Genomic DNA, 25,791 nt, shown 5'->3' on the forward strand with positions numbered 1-25,791 from the left:
GTGTGTGTGTGTGTGTGTGTGTGTGTGTGTGTGTGTGTGTGTGTGTGAAAGAGAGGGACAGGGAGACAGGAGAAGAAATGGAAAGGGGAGAAAGGGGGATTTGGTTGAGAGACAACATCAAGGATAAGGATCACTAAGAGGCTTGACAGCTGAGGTTCCTGACAGCCCCTAGACAAGCTATAAATCATATAGCACCTCTGATGTTTCACAGCCCCCTCTTTTACCCTAAAGAAAAGAGTTTTAATTAACCACCAATTTACCCAAAGGAAAAAATGAAACCCCTTGTGCAAATAATTGTATTATGAAGCAAGAAGTGAGGAGTACCACCCACATTGCACCCCAGCAAAGCCTAAATGGATGGATGGATGGATGAATGAATGAATGAATAATAAATAAATGAAAAGGAAAAATGATCTGTTGGGGAAGGGATAATAAAAATCTGTGTCAGAGATGAAAGCAGTTTGTGAACTTGAGAGTTCCATGGGATCAAGATGGGCTCTTTATCTGTAAGAGATAGCGTCTTCTCAGTCTGCCATGGAGATACTCTGATGAACTCACTCGTGAAGAATGCACGATTTCAACCCTGAGCTCCTGGATGACAGTCGGTGAAGATGCACTGAGACCTCAGGCTACTCATGTGTCTCTTCTCCTGTGGTACTCTAAGGATGAGCAACGGACCACCCCCTTCCACAAGCCTACTGATTCCACCTGCCTGGCCACAAAAGGCATCAGCTCCATCTGAGAAGATGCTTAGTCCATAGGCAACCCCTTAGGAGAGGCACATGGCCTCTAGAGGTATGGCACTGAGGTCTATGGATGGATACACAGAGTATGACAGCTTCTCAAGCCAGACCTTAAAAAAATGAGTACAGTAACTACCCTCATTCTTTTCTGCTTGAATGAAATGTTCCATCCTTCTGAGACATAGCAAACTGTCTGTAAATAGGAGCTACATGCATCCACTGTTGACAGCTGTGGGGGTGCAGGGGCCATTGCATCCTACTCTGACTGGAAGCTAAATGTCTATCATTCTGTGGGGTATGTGTATGAGAGAGAGAAATTTCAGTTTAAGACAGCGGCAGATTGGGAGGGGGGTGGGGGAAACTGACCAGGTAGCAAAACTAGGGCATTGCCTATAGCAGTATCTATGGGGCAGATGTGACCACCACATTCCCAATATGAGGGTCTGAAGAAGATACTGTCATGTGAGCCTCCATCTTTCATACTAGATGACCAAGAGACCGGTTCTCTCATCTATGTCCTGGTCATGTACACATCACCTCTCCATCACTACTAATTCACACAGGAGATGGCTGTTGGCTGAGCCGTCCCACCACAGCTAGCATCCTGCTGACTGGCTGAATGGTCCTGACTATCTGGTTCATAGAAAGAAACAGCAGGAATTCTCACATCCTCTGGGGTTTCTACCAGCCCATGGTTCACAGCTGATCACTCTAGCATCTCCCATTGGTTGTGATTAAACAGCCAATGGGTAGCTATGAGGAAGACTGGCAACTACACTTACAAAGAGATCTTTATTCAGAGGGGACAAATGAGTGACCCCCAAATGCTAACATCCACTCAGAACTGGAGAAATGGCTCAGTTATCCACTTTCTTCTCAGCTTCCTTCTATCCATGCTCCTTCAAAATCCACCACTCATGGATCTATAAAGCCCACAGTGTACTGGCTAAGGGTTGATGGAAGACAATTTGACTTCCAGAACCTGCAGCCTATGTTCAGTACATCCAATGAAAGGCATCTAGCTCATGGTGCTACAAGTACCAACTATGCTGGGTGTCACTGGGAGATACTGGTGGCAAAGTCCCAGGTTGGAGCCCTTGGATTCAACATAAGGGTAGTCACCTGCTCTACCGTTGTTAACAACTATCCCCAGAGAGCTGTGTTGTGAGAAGCGAAGCTACTACGGGGCTTCCTGTCCAATAAAAATCGACAATCTACAGTAATTTGGTTGTGATTTAACAATGCTTTTAAAGGAGGAAGCAAATGGGCCATAAAGTATGTGACCTCCTCACTCCTGTGTGATCCCCCTGGCCCTCCCTCTGAGCTTATGCCCTTCAAATACCTCCGCCATCACAGGGAAGGCATAGGGAGGAGCACATTTGTGAGCCTGCTTCCAGCATTAGGAGAAGCAACCTGTTCACATTCTCATCACTTCCTGGAGCCTTGCACCCTCCTGGCCCCTCTCTCTCCTTTTCCCTTCCTTTTGCTCGTTTTCAGGGCTAGCTTCTCTCTTGAAAGATAAGAGTGGAATGGCAATGCAAATCTCCCTTCCCTGAAAACCCCTGGCCAGGGAGGCAGAATGTCACCCATACTTATGAGCTTTAAATGGCTTTTATCAAAGTGAGGTCACACTAAATCACACTCAAGCTGTCATAAATACAAATGACTCGACATAGGTGGCAACCAGCCTTCCGGGGGGAAAATATGTGCTGTGCTGTTGCAGTTATGGTATATCACACAGGGAGCTCGTAGATTTCCGCTGGCAAGGTAATCCGATCCTTCAGGGGACTCTGATAAGTAAAAAAGAGGAAACCAAGCCCAGGTGAATCATAGAAGGATGGGCCCATGCGCGTCTAACAAGAGACCCTTTTCAGGATGCGGAGGAACCAACATATTCTTAGGGAGTAATTGATGAGACCCTAAATATTTTATCAGGATTTCCTTACTTAGAATCAATCAATTAATGATGAAACTAGTTGACAGGCACTGAACTAGCAGACAGGAAATTTGTAGCCTTAGCATGACATGTACTTACATGGCACGGGCCAAGTGTGGCTTTAATGTGTCTAGAAGTTCTTTGATACAGAGACTCATAAAAGGGGCAGAGTCCCAGTTCCCCAGTGTATGCTCACGTTGGTGCTCCCTCAAGTTCAACACATTGTGGCAGAAGGAAGCCATGTGTTTTTCTCAAGACTAGGTCAGAAAGGCATCATGGCTTCTCCTGTGAATCATGCCCTCTAAGAGAATGCGGCCGTCATGCTTTAAGAGCTCAGCTAGTCATGGAGAGAGCTACAGACAAAGAACTGAGGCTTCATTCCAAAGACCAACATGGGAATGAGTACCTTCATCCTCTAAAGTGGTCCTTCCGTCCCATCAAGCCATCATAAGAGTACTACAAAAACATGAACCTAAGAGTCACAGTAACCCATCAAGACTGTCCTAGATTCTTGCCCTCAATATCTCAGAGGTTGACTTAGAATTCTAAAGCACTGAGTTTGGAGGCAACCATACTGTAGTAATAAAGAGCTAAAACAGATAAATGAAATGAACTCACCAGGTACACATTTCTTTCTTTGTGCATCAAGGCTAAGCTAATCATAGATTCCCAAGCCTGGTTACATATGCGACTCCTATTACTTAGTGTGTCTGGTCTATTTTAGACCAATTGGAAGTGAATCTCTGTGCATGGTGGGGCCCCAGAACTAACATTTTTATACCCTGTTCTGGGTAAACTTGTGTCCTGTGCTTGCCACCAGAATTCAGTACAATGGAACTAGATGCATTTTATACTCTAAAATACTTTTATTTGTTTTGGGATAGGATCATGCTGTGTATACAGTACACTCTGGCCTGAACTCTTCAGGTAGCCCAGGTTGTACTAAACTTTTCAATTCTCTTGACTTCTCTTTCTGAGTGTTGAAGCTGTAAGCTTCACCACTCTGGCCTACATACTTCATACAATTTTACAAAACCCTTGCCATGTTTGTGAAATAGAAACATGTGGGGTTTGAGCTACTTTTTCATTCTCACCTCTCCCTCAGCTTCTCCATCATCTCTTTCATCATTCCAGATGCCCAGAAAGACAGTATCCAGAAGAACCAAAGACCACAAAATCAGGCTTGTGGTGGTTTGAATATGCTTGGCCCATGGGAAGTGCTACTATTAGGAGGTGTGGCCTTGTTGGAAGAGATGTGGTACTGTGTAGGAGGGCTTTGGAGTCTCATAGGCTTAATCACCACCACATGTGTAAGAAGGAATCTTTCCTAGTTCCCTTTGGGTCAAGATGTAGAACTCACAGCTCCTCCAGCACCATGCCTGCCTGGATGCTGCCATGTGTCCCACCATGATGATAATGTACTAAACCTCTGAAACTGTAAGGCAGCCCCAACTAAATGTTTTCCTCTATAAGAGTTGCCTTGGTCATGGTGTCTCTTTACAGCAATGGAAACCCTAACAAAGGCAAGGCTCAAGAAAAAAATACATTGTAGATGCAAAATATATAATAAGGATTAATCTTGGGATCGAGAACCAAAGGGAACTGGCCTTGATCAATTCCCTTAATCCAATGTGGGAAGAATGGGTTATCCATTTAGCTTTCAGAGTCATTTTGCAAACAGGACACAATACAGGACCCTCACAGAGGAAGGACTGTGATACTGCAATGTCCAGTCAGGTGATCACCATACATGGTGCCATGGTGGGATTTGAACCAAAAGACATTTTGCTCATTAGCTTTGGAAAATTTGGCAGATCAGTTCATATTTCTAACTCAGGGTCCACATTTGCAAAATTGCAATTCTATCTTCTTGCCACCTTGACTCTGTTGTAAGAGATGATAAGACAAAATAGAGGCTGAAATGAAAGTGCTTAATGAGTAGCTGATAAAAACAGGGCAACTACATTTCTGAATGGCAGGCAACCGAGGGACAGCTCCCACTACCAACCCAGGATGACATGTGGAAAGACTGACCAATCCACAAGTATGCAAGTAAATGAAAAGCAATCTGAACCAGCCTGGGAACTCACCTCCAAACATTTTCCTTCTCTGATCCTTTCAAAAGCCACAGGACACTGAGATTGTTCTCCCCGGGCTCTTCCTAAGAGGTTTAAACACACGCCTTTGTGTTGTTGCTACACAGATAGCAAATGCCAATTGTGAGCCGTCCCTCATTCATCCCTCTTCTTGTTCATCATTATGTGTGCTTGCCATTTATGGGTATTAAAAGTCATACAGGAAAGAAATGATTATCACAAATTTTTTAAAATTGCATTTATATTTATGTGTTTGGTATGTGTGTGTGTGTGCGTGTGTGTCTGCCCATACTTGGAACATACCATAAAGTATATGTGGAGTATGTGATAGTGAGATGACAACTTAGTAGGTGTCCTGAATTTCCTTTGTTGTTGTTGTGTTTTGTTTTGTTTTTCCTCCGAGACAGGGTTTCTCTGTATAGTCCTGGCTGTCCTGGAACTCACTTTGTAGACCAGGCTGGCCTTGAACTCAGAAATCCGCCTGCCTCTGCCTCCCGAGTGCTGGGATTAAAGGCATGCGTCACCACTGCCCGGCTGTACTTTCCTTCTACCCTGTGGGTTCTGAGCATCGAATTCAGGTCATCGGGATTGGCAGCAAGCACCCCCATTCGGTACTCTACCTTACAGATATTTATAATATTTGAAGTTCAAATCTTTGGTTACCTACATGATCTCTTTGAACCTCTACCCTTGCTATAACCGTAGGTAATTTGGTATCCATAACACTAGATCTTTGTTGATCAGTGCTGATATCACCTCCAGAGCTAGCAACTTATCCTTATATAAATAGCACTGGACTCCCAAGGGACTATGTCCCTAACAACTGGGTCACATGCTCTATGCCTCTGTGCATCCTCTAACAATAACTGAGGTACTAGAAAATGCTCAAGAAGTAGATTTGACTAATGGACAGTCCAACAGCCTCAGCTTCAGGACTCCCCCACCTCCCAAAGCCACTTCCATACATGTTCATTTGTCTGTTCATGGCCTGGGTGTAATGGAAGGGCACAGAGGGGATGTGATTGACAATCCCGACAGAATGATTGCTCCCTCCCCAGCCTGGATGCCCATCCACGGAGCGCTGCTTCTATGCGGCGCTCACATGCAAGAGCAGCCTGAGACCCTGTTCTCCAGGCTCCTAATCACCTGTCCCATTTCTGTGTATTCTCTGATACTTGGTTCCTTGGGGTGAGAAAGCCACTCAAGGCAGAGATTTTGTTTTTCACTTTTTTTTTTTAAAGGTATTAAGAGAATCATTCACTGCTGAGAAGTCCCATCATGGTCTCATCCCTCAAATCGACAGTAGAGCGTGCAGCAGACTGAGAGAGAGAGCCTGGTTATTAGTTTTAAAGAGCTTATTTCATTCTCTTAAAAATGGGATCAGTTCATCTTCATCTCATCTGTCTCTGTGTGGCTCCTCCATGCCACAGCAATTGTCAGCTCAGGGCTTGCCATTGTTAAGGTGAGGTGTGTGCTGTGTCAGGAGGGAGGTCCAGTCTGCTCTGTGGTGCATGCTTTCTACAGGGGCTAACAATGAGGCTTAGAGCATGGATAATTAGTGGGGATCCATTACTCATTTGCATTCAAGAAAGGGAGAGAGAGAGAGAGAGAGAGAGAGAGAGAGAGAGAGAGAGAGAGAGAGAGAGAGAGAGTTCCTATCCTGCCCACTCTATGCTCCATCAACTGGAAGAGTAAACAACCACAACTTAGAAGCCTTTTTTCCTAACTAACAATAACCAAGACCCTGGAGTTGATCACCTCACTGAAGGATGCTCTCCCAAGAACTACTTATTTGGCCAGATTCCTTGTAGGTAAATGCAGCCTGGGCCCCATGTCTATCAATATCTGGGTACTGTGCTGGGTCAGATGCCGCTGTGCAGTTCCCAGACTTCCATGTATTTGTTACAAACAAAAGCAAGGGCTGAGCTCAACTATTGGATAAAGGGATATGTAGAACTTTCTACGATTTTACAACATGTTGAAGCTTTCCATTTATACTGATGGGATGGCACTGCCCAGCTCCTCCTGAGCTAAGTGGGGTATGATGTTGTATGTCAGTAGGCATAGCTAAGAAGTCAGATAGCCCAGAACAGATAATTTACTGTGAAACTAAATGCACCTGGCTGACCAATATGTCTTTCTAAATATGATTAGGGATGAGTAAGAGAGAAAAGGGACAGTGTACATATGGGATTATCCTGGTAGGTAGAACCTGGATGATTCCTTGAAAAGTGGACCACTTTCATAACGAAAGGGAGAAACTGGATCTTCTAGGTATGATCCATCAGGAGTAAAGAAGCAACATAAGGAAATAAACGAGAATTCTGGAAGCATGGTGCACCTATGATGTGTGAGAGTGCAGTGTGACTGGAGAAAGAAGTGAGCTCCCACATTTTTCAATGTATACTCATGATTCCAGGACAGGTAATCTGAAATGACAGATAATCAAAACATCACTTAGTATGTGTCTGTCTCATGAAATCAATGTGGATGGGTCAGAGGACATTGGACTTGTACCATTCTCCAAGAAATAACACAATACCACTAAAAGCCTGAATCAGGAAGAGCAGGACAGCTGTCAAAACTGATCTTTAGGATGTATATAGTCTTCCACCCCTGCCTCCGGAAATGAATGGTACCACTAGCAGGTTGATGTAAAATACCTGGACTATATACACTTGCCCTGACCCCATAGCAATGCAAGAAAAATGATTGATGAAGACCTATGGACAAAAGGTACATTCATTCATTTCTGTAGGTGGCCAACATGGGATAAACTTATATACACAACCAAACAAGTGGCTTGGATAAAAATAGATTGCTATTGGGTGATTTCATCGCAATGTTTATAATTGATCAGGAAATCATTGTGTTCTGGTGCACTGCACGGGAAAAACTCTACTTCTCCCAAGTAGTCTGCATGGCAAATCCTCACAGAAATAGTTCCACGATTGTGAAGGTCCTGCAGCACATGCTCTATACAAGAGAATCGATAGAGGAGGAATTCTAAGACACAGAGAAGTCCTGGCTCTCAGCATTCATTCGTTTAGCAGACCCTCATAGGGCAGAGGGCACATGCATCTCTTTCCCTCCACCATTGAAAGGATAAGACAGCATTTTATACACAGCAGGAATGCTAAAATGGATGTGTGCTAGATGATCTTAGGGATGTATCCGTCCTCGGTCCTCAATCCCTGCCTCAGGAAATGGGTGGCATCACTGGCAGGCTGATGGTAAATACCTGCACTACACCATGGCGTGCAAAGTATGGGGTTCTTTTAACAGATGAAGAACAGAGAGGGGGGTATAAAAGTGAAATTTTACTGAACTATATTTATAAAGTACTGATAAGTAATTTAATGTGTCTCTATGTGTGTGTGTGTGTGTCTAAATGTTTCCTGACAAATGGAATGGGAGTGTGTAAGGTATATAAGGATCATTTCAAATGGAAAGAGAACATTTATGAAGATTGAGCAGGTGAGGTTTACACGTTAGTGAGAGAGTGTAAGCCTAGCAGGCACAAGGCCCCTCATTCCATATTCCCTTGCTCAATACACCAAAGAAAGAAGAGGAAACAGAAAAGGAGTTGGAGGAAGGAAGGAAATGTCCTCTCAAAGGGCTCAAGGAAGGCTCTTACAAAACTGGCTGGGCTAGTTTGAAAGGTTTGGGGCAACAACCAGCTGAGTTGGCCCAGCTAGAGAAAATATAGCCCAAGGGGTAAAGCCTTGTGTGTATCTTATCCCTAATCCCTCCCTGTTGCATATTCTCTGCCCCTCTTCTTCCTTGTCAGCATGTGCAGGCTGCTCCAGGTGCTTTCCCTGCTATGATGGACTGCACTAAAACACATTACCCCTTTAATGTGCCCATGTCAGTCATTTGGATGATAGGACTGAGAAGTGCCAACAAACAAAAAACAAGATGCATGGGAGTGTGCTTTGAAAAGACCAAGACGTAGTTGTTCCAATGGGAGTCACCACTGTGTTTAATCCATATTGCACATGAGAGTTGACTGGACAATACACACTCTGCCCTCCTCTCCTGGCCAGAGCACAGCAAAAGGCCTTTGCTTAATTCCAGGCACATTCAAGAATGAGGATTTCTTCCCAGTGAAGCAGGACCGGAACCTTCGTCCTGATAGATCCACACACTATGAGCTCTGCCCTCGGGCTTTGCTTTACAAACCCTATACTTCTAGGAACACTGACATATCTCACCAATTCATACCGAGTTACCAAAAACAGGTTGCCAAGCACACACTGGCTTGACCTGGAAGTCCCAGCTTTGTTCCACCTTGGTGTTTGGAATGTGGTAAACTACTTGGCCTTTAAGAGACTTAGCAGCTTCATATGGGAAAGGCACATGGAGTGAGCGGCGGGACCAAGTGTGTCTCTCTACTCTATCCCTTGATGTATTAGATATGGAGTAGGCAGATATAATATAGGCCAACCAGTTGAATTTGAATTTCAGATATCTACACAGTACATTCTGGAATTTTTATTCATGGGCCAAAAAAGCATTTGGAGGAGTCCTACATTTTCTTCTTAGCAGACTTTAAATTAAATCTTGATCAGACTGGATTTTCCACTGAGGGGCAAGATTCTAGGACAGGCACTGGGGAGCAAATTGAGAAAACACAAAACAAGAAGAAACAAAAGGAACAAGAGCTGAAATGTCGCCGAAACTGTCCAGCAGAGCACTACTTCCCTTGCAGCTCTAGAGAGCAGTCATGACACTGGCTTCAGGGAAAGGCACAAGGACCTCTGCAAGATGCAGCAGAAGCTACCAGGGTTCTTCCAAAGCCTGTGAGCCCTAGGGAAGTCTGTCCAAACTAACACTTCCCTGCCTTAGGTCTGACCTATTGCTGGCCCTGCCAAGGCAATGACTTCCTTATATTGCAACCTTTATTTCCTACTTCCTCTTCTCTCTACATGCTCCAGTGGCCCCTCTTGGATTCTCTGCGGAAGACAAGGAATTTAGAAGCTTCTAGAAGGCCCATACAATCCAACACAGGGCCTCCTCTCCAGTCTCTGCTCTTGCCCTCTCACTACTTCCTAAGCCAGCCTTAGCCTTCCTTACATCCCAAGTCCAGAGAACTCCTTTAACAAGAAGCGAAGACAATAACTCCTCCGGGTAACTACCCTTAGCCTTCCTTACATCCCAAGTCCAGAGAACTCCTTTAACAAGAAGCGAAGACAATAACTCCTCCGGGTAACTACCCTTAGCCTTCCTTACATCCCAAGTCCAGAGAACTCCTTTAACAAGAAGCGAAGACAATAACTCCTCCGGGTAACTACCCTTAGCCTTCCTTACATCCCAAGTCCAGAGAACTCCTTTAACAAGAAGCGAAGACAATAACTCCTCCGGGTAACTACCCTTAGCCTTCCTTACATCCCAAGTCCAGAGAACTCCTTTAACAAGAAGCGAAGACAATAACTCCTCCGGGTAACTACCCTTAGCCTTCCTTACATCCCAAGTCCAGAGAACTCCTTTAACAAGAAGCGAAGACAATAACTCCTCCGGGTAACTACCCTGGGATTCTCACTCACCCAAATTTTTTACTCTCCTCTCTTTTGATCTGTACCGTCTCTAGATGGACTTCTGTGGAGTGTGGTGCACTGTTGACTTAGGACTTTTTGAGAGAAATAGATTGGCCTCTTTCTATTTCTGGGTCTGTCCTGTAACTTCTACAAACTGTCCTTCGTTTCTAAAACTGTAAGTGTTCTATCCATTCGTACAGAACTGTGTTCTTCTTCTTTTTTTTTTTTTTTTTTTTGGTTTTTTTCGAGACAGGGTTTCTCTGTATAGCCAATAGAGACTTAAGTTGACCTTTGAATTCAAAGGAGACAGGGACCGTTTTATAACGTAGATGATCAAGTTGACTTTGCTACTCTCTAGTATTCCACTGTGCCATGTTTTGACTTACAGATTGTATTTAGCCCCTCCAAGCTGAATTGTGGAGAGAAGGATATCACTTAGAGACCACAAGCGAAAAAGGTCACTATAACGACTGGAATTGCAAAATAGTCACCTTAAAGGACAGCAGGCAACTGAGCAAAGCTGAGAGTGGAAGAGGTAACCCTCCCCTCCCCTGGAAGGAACACATCAATTGGTTGTCCAGTGCCAAATGGTCAGGTATGAGAACATGCGTATAAGTAACTTATATCGGTCAACAGGTTATATTTAAGAATATATATGTACATACAAAATACCTCTATGCATGTATTGCATGTATAAACAGATCATGTAGCTGGTTACTGACCAGATCAATATGTTCCTATAGTATACCAAAGAAACTTTTCTTTCCCTGATATGGACTTTCACCATCTGTTAATCCCAACAACATCTTTATAAGGAAGTAAGAACACTCATGTTTTACCCAACTTGAGACTCTCAGAGTGGCAGGCACCATATGGGCACAGAAGCAACTGGTATGGCACTGCCTGGTGTGGCTGAGAAGCCTTCCTGCTTGGACAGACCTTTGGAAGTCTTGACTGAGGACCTTTAGAGGACTCGCTGAAAAAATAGATTCCTCAGTAAGGAAACTCTGGCAAAATTCAACGCTCTTTCTACTCTATTACCCTCCCCACCCCCACCCCAAAGCACTCAGGGATGAGATCCCATCTCTTTTGTAGACTGTTCAAGAGAAGAGCCTGTGACCTCTGGAACAAATGGTCATTGGCCAGGGAAATTCTTTGATGGCAACTGAAGGGCTGAGAGTGAGTAACCCAACTGTTCATGCCACAAGAGAGAATGAATTCTTTCCATCCCTCAAGCATCAGGAGGCCCTCTCAACAAAGGATATTCTTGTTAAAGCTCTTGTTTTGCATCTCCATGGCCATCATATTAACAGGACATTTCTAAAAGTTAGGATACACTTTCTTAAAATGTTCATCTTGCGCCACTGTGGATGTTTTACGTCCTTGCGGTTTGGAGGAACACCCCTTTGAGAATTAGGATCATGGGATCTGGTCTTAACATGGTATAGACTTCTTGTATCTCTCCCTCTGGGGGATGTCCTCAAACATAGCTAAGTCTGAACCTCAAAAGGAAATGTTTTGTGTTTCTGCAACTTCAAATCTCTCCCAAAAGTACAGAAAGGACCCGTTCTAGCTCTGCCTGTTCTACTGGAACTAACAGGCTTACATTTTAACCTAAAGTTTTCATAAAAGGACATGACTTAGCTTCTTCTTGCCTTAGCTGGTCACTTCTCATGGTTTCCATGAAACTCCATCTCATATGCATAATTTCTAATGTGGTTCTAGTTAGAATCTTATGAGTAAATGCAATCGCCTTATACGTTCTCTTCCTTTCTTGCTAGAGTGCGTGTGATGAGTGTTTGTGTGAAATTGTTTGTATGTCAATTTGTCTGGTGGTTTAGCTGTGAGCGTATGTCTATGACTTGATATTTTCACTCTGTAGGTGTTTAATGTGTGAGACTAGACTATAGATGTTTTTAATCTCTCAGTCTAACTATCAGATTATTTCTTAGTTGTGCTGCTATTTCAAAGAAAACTTGGTTTTCAAGATTGCTATCTCAAGCTCATTATAGCTAAAATACAGACATTCGAGAGCTGATTATCCCACTCTCTAGGGATGAATGCAAAAGAGAAACATTTTTAAATGCTAGCACAACAAGGATTATATACAACCACAAAAGGGTTCAAAGTTCAATCAATAACCAGATGATCTTAACTTATTTAATTTTGCTACAAATTTAAATTCACATGTCATTTAAACTGTGAGTTTGTTTTCTTATATTCTTATGTCATATGCCTGAATTTAATATAAAATTTCTATCTTCTTGGTTTATCAATATATGTGCTTCCTCATGCTACATTTAAATGTATGCAGTGTGGTATGTTTACATGGGAACACTCACCCCTAGACATAAATAGGCTTTTCACTCAACATAGTCTTTACATAAGTCAGCAAAAATGTATATTGAAACTAAGTTCTTTTTATTTCATAAAACTTAAACAAAGCTAACAAATTAGTTCTTTTAAACTATTTGGAAAGAAAGAAAATAAACATGTCTTCAGGACTACTAGCAAATTGTGCCTCTGCTATCAATTTTTAGATATTTAATACAATAGGCATGTTTTCAGATTTCAAAGAAAATTTTTAATTAAAAATTAAATTAAAATGCCAAATTGTTTTATTTGGCAAAATAATGTTTTATGTAAATTTTTAAAACTTTATAAAAAGTAGTAATGAAAGCAAACAATCAAGTAAAGAAAATACAGAGGCATAGACTGTTGAGACGGCTCAGCGGGTATTTAGTATTTGAGTCCACATAAAGGTGGAAAGGGAGAAGAGACTCAGGTTAGCTGTGCACTCTCACACACATTTGTATACACATCATGCATAGACACACATCTATAATAATGAAAATTTTAAATTTATAATCTTTAAATCATGTACAGATTATAGGTATAAAATATTTTTTTAAAAAAATAAAGATGGGAAGATTAAGGAGAAAGAGAAATGTTTCTAAATGTTTTTAGACAGAAAGGTCGAGAGGATTTTTCGAATATAGAAATATATGGATGAGAGCAACATTAAAGTTAAAATGTGTAGTTAAAAACTCTATAAAATATACAACTCAAAGATGCTATATCCATTATGACATACAACATGATTAAGGTTATTAAAATTCCCAAAGACAAAACTCCATACACTTAAAATGAAGCTACAAGTGAGTGGGATGTGAAAAACATTGATCTGCCCCTGGTCACATTTGCAAGAGTCAGTATAAAGAAAAACCATTTTATGTTTTCCCAGGTGAATAGACCTGTGATTTCAGCTAGTTTTCTTGGGCTTTAGTTTTTTAGGGAACAGAGTCAAGGTTACCTTTAAAAGCCTCCTCTGTCCAGCTTTATGTAAACATTATATAATGACTACCTTTTAAGCCATTTCTCTATCTCCAGGACTACTGTTGCTATTGCTGAGCTCCACAACCATAGCTGGAGGGCAGATCCAGTTGTAACTGAAGGCTGAAGTGGGAAGTGTTCTCGTTCAAGTCTGAAATGTCCCAAGGAATCAAACAAGACCTGGAAATCTGAGTAAGCCACATGTCCCCTGGATCAAAAGAGCCATGGAGAATCTAGAGGTCGGACTGTAGCCAGTGTATACTCTGGAAAGAGGTGAGTCACTGCAGATAGAACCTCCACATTTTCAAGAAACTTTCCACATTATACTAGACGACGTAGATGGTAGAGAAAACTGAAGGGCCCCATGACGGTCCTCTAGGAGGAATCCCTAAAGAGCTGCAACTGACTAAAAATAAAAAAGGAAGTGGTTGACTAGCCTCGAGTTCTTGTAGAGTCCTACACTACCAGCAAGTGAGTATAACCACAGAGTAGAATGACTAGTAACTGGAAAAAAAAAAACAAATTTGTTTCTCCCCGTCTCCCTCCAGGATGATCAACCTGAGTAGTTGAGCCAGGAGATCCAGTGCTTCCAAAGACCTACTAGGGCGGTCACACTGGTGAGCAGCTCCATGACATGGAGAATGAGCCTATCAGGCCTTAGGGTTCCAGTGGATATCAAACTCCAAGAAATTTACGATCTGGACTCCCTTATCCAATTTAATACCCTGGGAGGGGGAGGGGGAGGGGGAGAGGGGGAGGTGGGAGGGGGGGAGAGGGGGAGGGGGAGGGGGAGGGAGTTTTGAGCTCCTGACATGGACAACACTAATGCTCACACTTACCTGTGCCCCCTCCCAAACAATTTCTTTCTAGACTACCACGAACACTACTTAAAGATGTCTCTCTAGGAAAATAGTATCTGGCTTGGAGTGAATAAAATCCAGCTCTGCTTAATGTCTCCTCTACTGTTGCTGGGGAAGTTTTCATGCCAGCCTGGGTCTGGGATGTACCTCAGCCCTGAGCTCAGCCTACATGAGCTTCAAGTTCTCCCATTCTTCAAATGTATCTCTTGATTCGTGGGAGTCTTAAGCCAGTGAGGACCCTCAAGACATCACTGGGCAACTGATACACTCTAATTGGTCACAGCTAAGTTTGTCTCTTATCTTAATTCTTTCCTGCCTGGAGGGAACTTAAGAAAAAAAATATATATATATATATAAACTCTGCCTGTGTGTGGCACAACAGGCTTTTGGCTTCCTGCTACATTCCCTGATGGGTAAAACATTTTCTTCCTGCCAGAACCGATGCTGCTCACAGCCAATTTTTCTAATCACAATTTAGATAGGTAAGGCCACGGTCGGCCCCTCTCATCTGTCTCATCTCATAAGGTACCGTATTACGCCACGTTTGCGGTCTCTCACGCTTTGAGTGACTAAAGGCTTTCGTTCCTCCACAATTAAGCAGAGTCATTTTCAAATGGCAAAAAACTGCTCCGGGGGCACTTGGATAGGAATGGCAAAATCTCCACAACATCCATGGAGCCAGCGATCCCCAAGAATAAGGTAGGGAAATGCAGTGCTGAGCAGAGGGATCCTCAAACCTGGATCGCCTGGACTCAGTGTTCCATGGGAAGTCTTAATTCCCTGTGAGAATACAGTCGCCTCTGCTCCTCCAGACTCTGTTAGAAACATACCATGGTCCAAACCACCTACTCTGCCAGACACAGACTCTGCTTTGCCTCCGGACCAAGAGACAGGAATGAGTGCTGTCACAAACTCCCTTCCCCCAACCACATCAGAGCAAGAGTACACACCATTATCGCTATATTTATCTCTGGTCCTAGGTAAAAGAATAGAGGCAATTTCATTTTTTTCTATAACTCTTAGCTTTTCCCTTGCTATGGGTCCAAGAGAGGTGGCTTTTAGGGACTCCGTTTTTATTGTCCAAAGACAAAGGAAAGAGAGAGAGAGAGAGAGAGAGAGAGAGAGAGAGAGAGAGCGAGCTAGCCCATGAACTTTTAATAATGCAGGAGCAGGTAGGCTCACTTACAGCAGATGCACTTCAGAACTGCTGGGACCTGGCTTTCCTGACTGTTCCTTAAAGTGAGGTCCAAACCACACAAGAGAAAAGCATCACTTTTCCACCAACAAACCCAAGCATCGACAAATAAAACCCCTAAAGTATCAATCTCACCATCAGCTTTCAGAAACAAGGGACACCAACAGTAACTGAGGCTAAGAGGCAGGAGTTTAATCGCTGTCTAGTGATGGTTTCCTGGCTCCATTCCTTCCTAGGGCTGCTTGCTGCTGTGTGCTTCCTTCCCTTGGACCCTCCATTAACAAACTTGCCAAGTCAGTATCTTCTATACTCAACAGGTCCATCCTCAGACACTGCTTTGACAAAGCTTTCAACCCCTGATATTGCAAACTCCATTTCTTTCTACCCCCTAGATGAGGCCGAACATACCTTTTATCAAGACACCCTACATCGCCTTTGCCACTGTCATGCACATTAGACAGGTCCTGCATGTCACCCAATCTGGGATCAAAGAAAGCCACTAAGGAAGAAACATCTACGTACTCAGGGTTGGGTCCATAGGTCTGTCAGAGCAAAGAGGGCCACAATTCAAAATTCAGAAAGGGACCAAACAGGTGTCTCTCAGGGAATAATCCCAGTGCAAACGCACTCCAGAAGCTATCTCCTAAGAGAAAATAGCAATTCCATTCGAGCCAAACCATGAGTGGCAGCACGACATAATGAAATGTGGCTAATCACATTAACCATGACTAGAACAACAAAGTTTCTGCCCTCTAGATCCACCTCTGCTTGGAATCGAGCATTGGGCACTGGGGACGACCCTTGCTTGAATGATGGGAATGAGGTGAACACATGGAACAAGTCATCCAAACCAGCAAAGAGGTCCTACATAAGGCTTCCAGAACTCCGTCATTGTTTTACACAGGTGGTTTCTCTGTTTCTGCCCAGACTGTTGTGTCCTTGGGACTTACCAAATAAATATGTCTTTCTGGTCTCTGCTCCTGATGGGGAATTCTTTCACTACCCACTGATCTCCACAAGTAGCTCCTTAGCACAGTGGTTCTTAACCTATGGGTCTTCTTTTTGGAAGGGTGGGGTGGGGGTGGGGTAGCATACCAGAGATCCCGTGTATCAGATATTTACATTAAAATTCATAACAGTAGCAAAATTCCAGTTATGAAGTAACAACAAAATAATGCTATAGTTGGGGTCCCCACAACCTGAGGAACTGTGTTAAAGGGCCACAGCAGTAAGAAGGTTGAGGAGCACTGCCTTAACACTTCTCTTAGGTACAGACTCCATGCTGAGGATACAGTCTAAGAAACCAGCCCTTGGGCCCCTGGGAGCTTTTACTTATAAGGGAAAACTGAAGGTAAGCCATCAGTTCTATGGACTAACTACTAACTCGAGTGTCTCTCAGTTAAAAAAAAAAAAAAAAAAAAAACGGGTTCACTAGTTGAAAAAAAAAACAGAAAAGAAAACTGCATTCAATGCTTTGAACTGAAAAACCCCATAGCTTAGCAGGAGACCGCACTGTGGGGGAGCCTCTGTGTTCCCTGCTATGTTCCCACTAGAAGCTGTGGCCTGCTGTCACTGTGAACATCCTTAAATACAAATCCCTGTGCTACACTGTGTTGGGGCAAAATTCAACATTCTAAGATAGCTGTGTATTGCATTTCCACAGATTTTTGTACCATAAAAATATAGGGAAACGGGAGCCAGGGCCATGGTAAGTCGGAGGCTGTCCACACAGTGAATTCACTCTCATTGCCTCTCAGTACTGTGTGACCAGCAGTGTGTACACTCTGGATTAGCTATGTACTGTTTTCTTTATAAAAGAAGGTGTGGCACTGTAGCCCAGGCTGGACTTCACTAGGTAGCCTTAAAGTTCAAGAGCTACAGGTATAAGCCACTACCAAAGCTTGCATTTGCGATGTTGTTTTTTGTTGTGAGGGAGGGGTGGAGATGTAGACATGGATACTTTTGCATGTGTGAAGGTTGGAGGAGGTTGGCAAGTGTCCTGTTTGGTCACTTTCTGCTTTATTCACAGTGGCACAGGGTCTAGTGCTGATCTCAGAAGTAGGCTGGCAACAATCTTGTCTCTGGCTCTCAAGAGTGCAGGGGTTAAATGTGCTAACAAGGCAAAGCCCAGCTTTTTACTTGAGTGCTGGAGGATCAAATCCAGGAGCTCCCACATCCTAAGCCATGGATACTTCTCTCCATAGTTTTCTCTCCAGACCTCTCCCCATATTCTTCGGGTTGGTTTTCTATTCTGATGTTATTCAAGATCTTTCCCTTCCTGTCCTCCTTCTTTCAGTTTTCTTAGTTTCTGTCATTTAAAATATTTTTTCATACAATGCTCTTTGTTTGATCTTGTGTTTCCCCTCCTGAACTCCCCTCCCCAGCCAACGTTATGTCCTGCCTCTCAAAACAAACAAAACCCCAAAATCTACAGAAAGAAAAATCACTAAGACAGAAAATACCCAAGCAAAACATTAACAACAACAACCATACATTCGTACATTCACCATGACATTTTCTGGTCATTTCTTATGTAAAATAATTTCTTTTTTTTTTAATTGTTAACATTTTTATTTTGTAGCTGTCTTTTTTCCATTTTTTTTAATATTTATTACATATTTTCTTCATTTACATTTCAAATGCTATCCCGAAAATCCCCTATACCCACCCCCTGCCCTGCTCCCCTACCCATCCACTCCCACTTCTTGGCCCTGGCGTTCCCCTGTACTGGGGCATATAAGTTTTTCAAGACCAAGGGGCCTCTCTTCCCAATGACGGCGACTAGGCCAGAACTCACTTGATATGCACTCACTGATAAGTGGATATTAGCCCAAAAACTTAGAATACCCAAGATACAATTTGCAAAACACAAGAAAATAAAAAAGAAGGAAAACCAAAGCATGGATACGTCATTCCTCTTTAGAATAGGGAACAAAATACCCATGGAAGGAGTCACACAAATAATTTGTTTTCTTTTGTGCCTTGCCTTACAGACTTTCCCCTTCATACTCTTCATAGGTCAAATGAGTTATTTGATTAACAAAAGACCATGCATCCTCCTTTAGGCAGAAGAATCAGAGACAAATCTGGTGAGTGCACTAACTGACCAAATGAGTAAGTGTGAGCACAGAGTGTGAGCACAGAGCAGAGTGTGAGCACAAAGTGTGAGTATAAGCACAGAGCATGAGTGTGAGCACAGAGCATGAGTGTGAGCACAGAGCATGAGTGTGAGCACAGAGCGTGAGCTACGAGCTAACGCATGAAGAGCAAGCTCTGAGCAAGGGATCCTGCAGTATTACTGTATAATATTCTCAGTTAGACTGGCCTGGGCCTTATGGGCACATGGAACCCCAGCACTGCTGAGAGGTAGAGGCAGGATTGTAGCTAGCCTAGCTCCAGGTCACTTCCAGGTCACTTCCAGGAGAAAGTGACCAAGCAGGACCCTTGCCAACCTCCTCAGACCTTCACACATGCATGGTGACCATAGCTACATCTCTCTCTCTCTCTCTCTCTCTCACACACACACACATATACACACACACACACAAGAGAGAGAGATAGATAATGACAGACAGACAGACTGTGAGAGACAGACACAGAGACAGACAGTGAGAGAAAGAGACAGGAGATGAGTTTGTGCCTGTACCTCCAAGACTGTAGAGACTCACAGAGGAAGAGCCCTACCAATTAGTGCCAGTCCACCTGAGCTATGGGGTTCTGGAATAATGTGTGACCATTTTTGACCCAAGAAAAGCATATTGTTAGGCTGTTATGTACAGAAACCACTAATCCTCTCCCCTAAAGTATCGATAACTCACTTGTTCCTGGGGCTCTAAATATTCAGCAGCATTTCACTGCCACTCCGGGCCCAGCTTCCAGCCACTGGAGATATGCAAAGACCAAATAGTGGACATGGACTTTGGTGCCCCCCACCCTCCTGAGTCTGGCACCCTCACCTCTCCCCAGGGACTCTGCTTCTCCAATCCTTCTGGCCACAGCAAATCACCCGAGTCTCATTTCTCAGAACACTGCCAAAACACACCCCATGAAGCTTCAGAAGTTTGCTCTTCTTAGGAAAGATGTTTCTCACCTTAATTTAACTGCTGCTAACAGTGAAGGCTGCCCAACTTAGGTGAGTGTGAGACACACGTGAAGGTCTAACCTCTGTCTCTAGAATGAATCATAGGGTCCAGGGAGGGCTGCACTTCCCAGCAGAACAGGACTGGTTGTGGAGACGCTTCAAGTGGAACCTAGGTACTGGCTTCCCCTATGCTCAGTGAGTGGACTTCCAGGCACACTACCCCTGGACCTCAGTCAGGAGATCTCTCAATACTGATGCACAGTTACAGGACTCCTTGGAGTGAAATTGCGCTCTAATGGTTCCTTGGCCTATTCTAGATGTCTGCCCAATGAGATTAAAATACAAATACAAAGTGCGTAAGCGGCCTAGGTGCAGTGGTATCTACAACTTTGCTTGCAGAATAGCATGAGTTTTGTTTAATTCTGTATATGGAGCAGGGAAGGGGGGCGGGGCATGCAGCTGTTTCTCATTCAAGGGCCAGTGAGGCCCAGAGAAGGAAAAGCTAAATCCAGTGTTATTGGCCAGTTTCCAATAACCAGAGGGCACATCAACTCAGAGAGGCAGAAGTGGAGAAGGGCAGTTTACAGGGGAGATCTGCAGGACCCTGAATTTGGGGAAATAGGCAAGACCTAGTAGAACGCCATTTAACTTTAGCTCACATAAGAACTAATTTGGATTCTGAGGATAGAACGTTATAAAGGAAAAACCCAGAGAGGGCTGTTCAGATGGCTGTGTTCCTCGGAAATGGTTTTTCTAGAAGAGTGATCAGAGAATCGGGGTGATTCGGGTTCCTGGGGTGCTGTCATCAGCACTAGGAGCAGCATAGACCCGGTTTGCAAATTTCCATGTTATAGAATATTGACAAAGGGTTGGTAGACTCACTGATATTCGAACAAGGTGAGAGGGGTTTGGGTTTCTTGTATGCATTAGAAGCCTGGGGATTTTCTAACCCCTTGCTTGTCACCTCTAAATGGCATGTAGCCTCACCTGGCTAGTCTGCCAATTAAGGGCCCTCTGGGAGGGGCTCACTCACATCTTGTGCACCAATGATCATGTGACCTTCCATGCCATGGAAACCACTTTGTTTTTCCTCTCTGCACACTCCACATCAGTCTACTAAATAATCAGCAGATAGCTCTCTGACTGTGAACTAGCTGCTCAACAAACATGGTTTCTAAGAGATGAGGTACAAACATCGAATCTTTTAATGCCTCATTCCAATATCCATTTACTTTCAGTGTTAGCCTTGAGTTTGAACATCACCAATAGTCTAGGGCTAAGAAACTGCCAGAATTGGACAATGTAACGAAATGTCCTGTGGTATCTCAAAGGGAGAAACAGGATACAGAAGCGGGGAGGGGAGCGAGATCTGGTTTCTTTGCACAATGGAAAGTGCTGGCAATTCAGGTTGGGAATAAAACTCTCAGGATACAGGGCTCTGGAAGAGGTGCTCTGAAAGGTATTCACACAAGACTCCCCTTGATGACATGCATTTGTTCACATACACCTGGGACTCCCTGAGGAGAAGGGTCTAAAATGATCCTGAAAATAAATCAAACTGAGCTCACAGCCATCCCTCTCCACTTGTGTGAAGCCCAAGATGAGATCAGCTCAGCCACCGAGGTGCACACATAAGCCTCTACTAGAGTCACAAAATACATAGTCAGCTTTATGTTTTGTTGTCTTACTTTCTTCTTTTTCTTCTATCTTTTTTTTTTAAAGAGAGATCAGAATAAAAACAATAGGAGAATGACAGCACTCTTCCTGGCCTTAGCAAACAAGAGTTCTGGAAAGTCACTGAGCAGAAAAACGAATTAAGTTTCTGAGAAGGATCTCTATTCCCCATCCTCCTGATGCTTTGCGCAGATCCACTCCCTCTGTAAGGAAGTCATGAAATGCTTCAAGCTAGAGAAAACACAGTGCGCCCTTGTATAACTCCAGACTTTTGGAATCAGTTCAAGTCCCCGATGTATAGGGTCCTACCCTCCCGCCATCCTTTCCACAGTCCACAGGAAACGTCAGTCTTATTCTGACAGTTACGTTTTAGATTGCATGTGTGGGTTCCCCCCCCATGTTCTCTGTTTATAGAAATTAGAAATAAAAAATGTATTCTGGCCAATAACCAGTGAGTCTGCTCTCTGAGTGCTGGCCCACCCAGCTTCGATCTGATCAAAACCTCAAAGTTTCCACTCTTCAAGATCAGCAGAAATAGCAGGGAACTCTTGAGTGTGGTTGGAGCAGCTGCAGACACCTCCCTCGGTCACCTCTTTTTTTTTTTTTTTTTGCCATTTCCCTGTTAGAGATACCTCTGTGGTTTTTTAAGTAAAACACATAGCACTATAATGGAAAAGAGATCAACACAGAAAATCCATGCTATGAAAACTGGGTAAAATACTATCTAGGGTAGCCGGGCAGTGGGGGCGCACTCCATTAATCCCAGCACTTGGGAGGCAGAAGCAGGCAGATCTCTGAGCTTGAGGACAGCCTGTTCTATGTAGTGAGTTCCAGGACAATCAGGGCTACACAGAGAAACCCTGCCTCAAAAAAACAAAACACAAACTAACTACGTTATGTGGCAACTATCTAGAATAAGGGATTCTTAGTCTAAAAACGGCACCAGCGAGTCCTAAAGTCTATACGCTCTACTCTAGTGCTAGCTCTTCCTGACCAAAGTTAAAGTCGCTTTGAAAATACTCTTCAGGTTATATCACTTTCACATTTCTCCCATTGTCTATCCATAAACGCAGATCTCAGTATTGATTTAAAAGTCCTGGAAACTCCAGCATGAAGAATTCAACTTCTGCCCCCACATCCTGGGTATCTTTTTAACTACATAGTTTCTATTACCATGCAGAGCCCTGGTGCCTTTTGTAACCATTGGAAACACTGCATAGCATCATAGCACATCTTCTGATTCAGCAGAGCCACTACTTCTACAGCACGATCTTACACCGAATCGCACTCAGTTACTTAGCAAGAGCCAACTTCCCCTGCAAAGAAACGTTTACAGAAAGGTGAAGAAGTCAGACACCTAGAAGGATCTGAGATATGCAACACAAAAGTAGACAGTAACGTGGCCTTGCGTATAGTTGTCTTATACAGATGGAACTGTGCCAGGTCGAAGGAATTAAAGGCAGAGACCTGACCAATAGAACCCTTGGTCCCTCTGTCGCAGAATCACCTGGCTGGATCTTGGTAGCACTAATCCTTTCCTATGTGGCATTTTCTATTGCATGACTCCCTACTATGAGCAAGTTCCTTTCATGCATTTGTGGTTCTCTCTAAGCATAAACACACGATGTCTGATGATGACTGGAGATTCTAAACATTACTTTGCTAGTGGGGACTAGTGATCCACACCTGTCACTCAGACACCAGGAGGTCAGGGCTGTATACTCCTGAGTTTGAGGGCGAGTTGGGCTATATAGAGTGGTAGCTCATCACAAACAAACAAGTGGGCTTGGGACTGTAGCTCTCACTTAACACTTAGTCAAAAGCCTTGATTGTGGCACGTTGCCAAAACAGAAATCTGAACATGCGTATCATTCTTGGCTTAAGAATGTGGAAAGCAGGTTGTAGCAGCCCTGGGACTTTACTTATTAGTTTTAAGATGGTAAAATATTGTCAGTTAATTGACTGAATACCTTCATGCATTTAAATAAAGGTATTCTAAACCCATTTCATGATAGAATTCAGCCTGAGCAGTAGCCATAAATTACTAGAGCAGAAATAATTAGCAGGACCAACATGATTGGGAAATCAAGACCAGGTAATGTCCTGAGTTTATAATCATAGGCAGACAGAGAATGCACTGAGAACCCAGGCTACACCAGCGGCACATCCTTAGCTCTGATAACACAAATGAGCTCAAGCAGGCTGTGTTCAAGCGACATCTAGGGAATCTTTATCTTCCTCGCTAAGTTTCTGTGTCATCATTAAATGGACATTAGCTATCATAGAGGAGTCAGGAGGGAGGATTCTATAGTCTCTAACCCTGCTCTAGTATCCATCCGATACATAGATTTGAAAAAAAAAGAAACTCACACAGTTGCATCATGTCACTAGACAATAAAACACTCACTTTCTGATCATTCAAAAAATTGCAAATTCCAAGACCCAAGCTACACAAGGTATCCCACATCCAAAATTTTCGAATCTGAAACGCTCCCAAATCAGAAAGATTTTGAAACTCCCATAAGGTGCCACTTGGGCTCTCCACTTGGGTTCATGGGACCAGTTGCTCTCTCAAATCCCTGTCTTCAACTACCATACCAATGTGTATGAACACAAATGAATGTTGGGTTTACACACAGGTTTTTATCTCTGATAGTTTTAAGTGCATGGAGGTACTCTTAAATCACGAACACAACTGAAATCCAAAACATCCCAGGCATTTCAGATGAGGAATGTTCAACCTAAAGCAGAGCCCAGGTCCCAGCAAGGGCTGCTTTCTGCTCCCTGTGTTCACATGGGGAACAGAGAGCAGTTGAGCCCAGTGGCACCTCTTCTTGTGAGAATCCAGAAGCTATAGGTTCAGGGATACACTTTTGGGAGCTCATTGAACTCACTCATGGGAGGGGGGGGCTTATGGCCTCGGGCTATGAACTGAGGATGGGTGCAACTCCTCGTGTGGAGGAAACATGATGCAAACACAAGGCAGTGGAGGCATTTCTCTCCTTTCCCTCTGTCCTCCCATCTACCAACCTCTTTTAGTCAAACCTAACACATGATACAGAGTTGGATAGGAAAAAAAAATAGGGCCAGCACTGGAGAAATGTCACTTTTGAATGACATCGAACAAATTCGAATGGATCAAAACTACTTCTATTTCCTCTGCTGCTCCTGAAGTCACCACTTTCAAGGTGACACCTGGTTCATTGTATCTGAATTTCCATCTACTAGATTGAAGGGTAACTGAGTCATTGCTGGGTTTAACAGGTCAGGACACACAGCAGCTCAGAGGTCCTAAGCCCCTCTGTCCTCACTGCTGTGAGACAGAGCCAGAAGGAGTCTCCTCCACCAATTCTAACACAAGAGTCCCCTAACTATAGACCCCCTCAGGGTCCACTGGGACACTTGATGGCACATTAGTTACTATAGTTCTTCTTTATCATTTTGGGGTTTTTTTTTGTTTGTTTTATTTTGCTTGTTTGTTTTTAGTGACTAAAACAATCAAGGGGACTTTAAACCACATTCTGAGCAATGACAGTATCGTGTTCCCGGTTTGAAGAGACGACATTTTCAGAAGTGAATACTTGTTCTTTGGAAGTAATAAAGTCAAGTGCATGTTCTTCGGTTTGTCACCAGGTACCCCTCATGCTTTGGAAGGCGCGTGTGCACCCTGTTCATCCCGACCCTGGTTTCCAGGGTCTGAGCATGTCTTGAACTGACACTGTCTAGGAAGAATAGCACCCATGGAAGAGCTGGGTAGGTCAGCAGGATGGGGCAGCGTTGTACACAGGGGTGCACAGTGTTTAACTGAAAGAGCTGCCACATTTAGCAGTTGCAGTGTAACTTCCATGACTGGCTCTCTCTTGGGCTTTAGGGATTGTTCCCCTACTCTCTCATCTGAACTCACAGCTAAAGAGAAAAATGTATGAGGCTTAGATGAAATTTTGGACCACTTAATCTTTGGCTAGACATGATAAGCTGAAATACCTTTGTTTCTTCTAAAAGCTTGCATAAGACAAAGACATGGGATGTTTTTAGTGAGATTACATTCCATATACATAAATGTGTACGTCACAACAAAAATAAATATGAGCTATCATGGGTGCTCTATTGCTACTATCCATTCAAGCAACTGACTTGTTAGCATCTAATTTAATCACTTCACACAAGGAGTCTAAATTGGCATAATCCAATGGGGTGATTGCATTTAGAGTCCAGCCAGAAGCCATTATGACAAGGTTTGGTTTTTTTTCCCTCATCTCAAGAAGTATATTAGGTAAATTATTAACTAGAAGCTGCCTTGGGAAGCACCCAAGACTTCCAATATCTTTCTTTTACA

The 25,791-nt window shown here is 43.4% G+C and overlaps 1 protein-coding gene and 1 long non-coding RNA gene across 3 annotated transcripts in view; one reads left to right on the forward strand and one right to left on the reverse strand.

Annotated features, from left to right (window-relative positions):
* Setbp1 (SET binding protein 1) overlaps positions 1 to 25,791 on the reverse strand; it is a 356,483-nt gene that overhangs the window by 191,531 nt on the left and 139,161 nt on the right. The gene's annotated exons all lie outside the window — the stretch shown is intronic.
* LOC147000332 (uncharacterized) lies at positions 13,696 to 14,759 on the forward strand. Its single transcript, XR_015046048.1, has 3 exons — positions 13,696 to 13,918; positions 14,194 to 14,262; positions 14,516 to 14,759. It is a non-coding gene; the product is annotated as an uncharacterized LOC147000332 (long non-coding RNA).

Source organism: Mus caroli, unplaced genomic scaffold (assembly GCF_978045245.1).
Source record: "Mus caroli unplaced genomic scaffold, Mus_caroli_1 scaffold_19, whole genome shotgun sequence".
Classification (NCBI taxonomy): domain Eukaryota; kingdom Metazoa; phylum Chordata; class Mammalia; order Rodentia; family Muridae; genus Mus; species Mus caroli.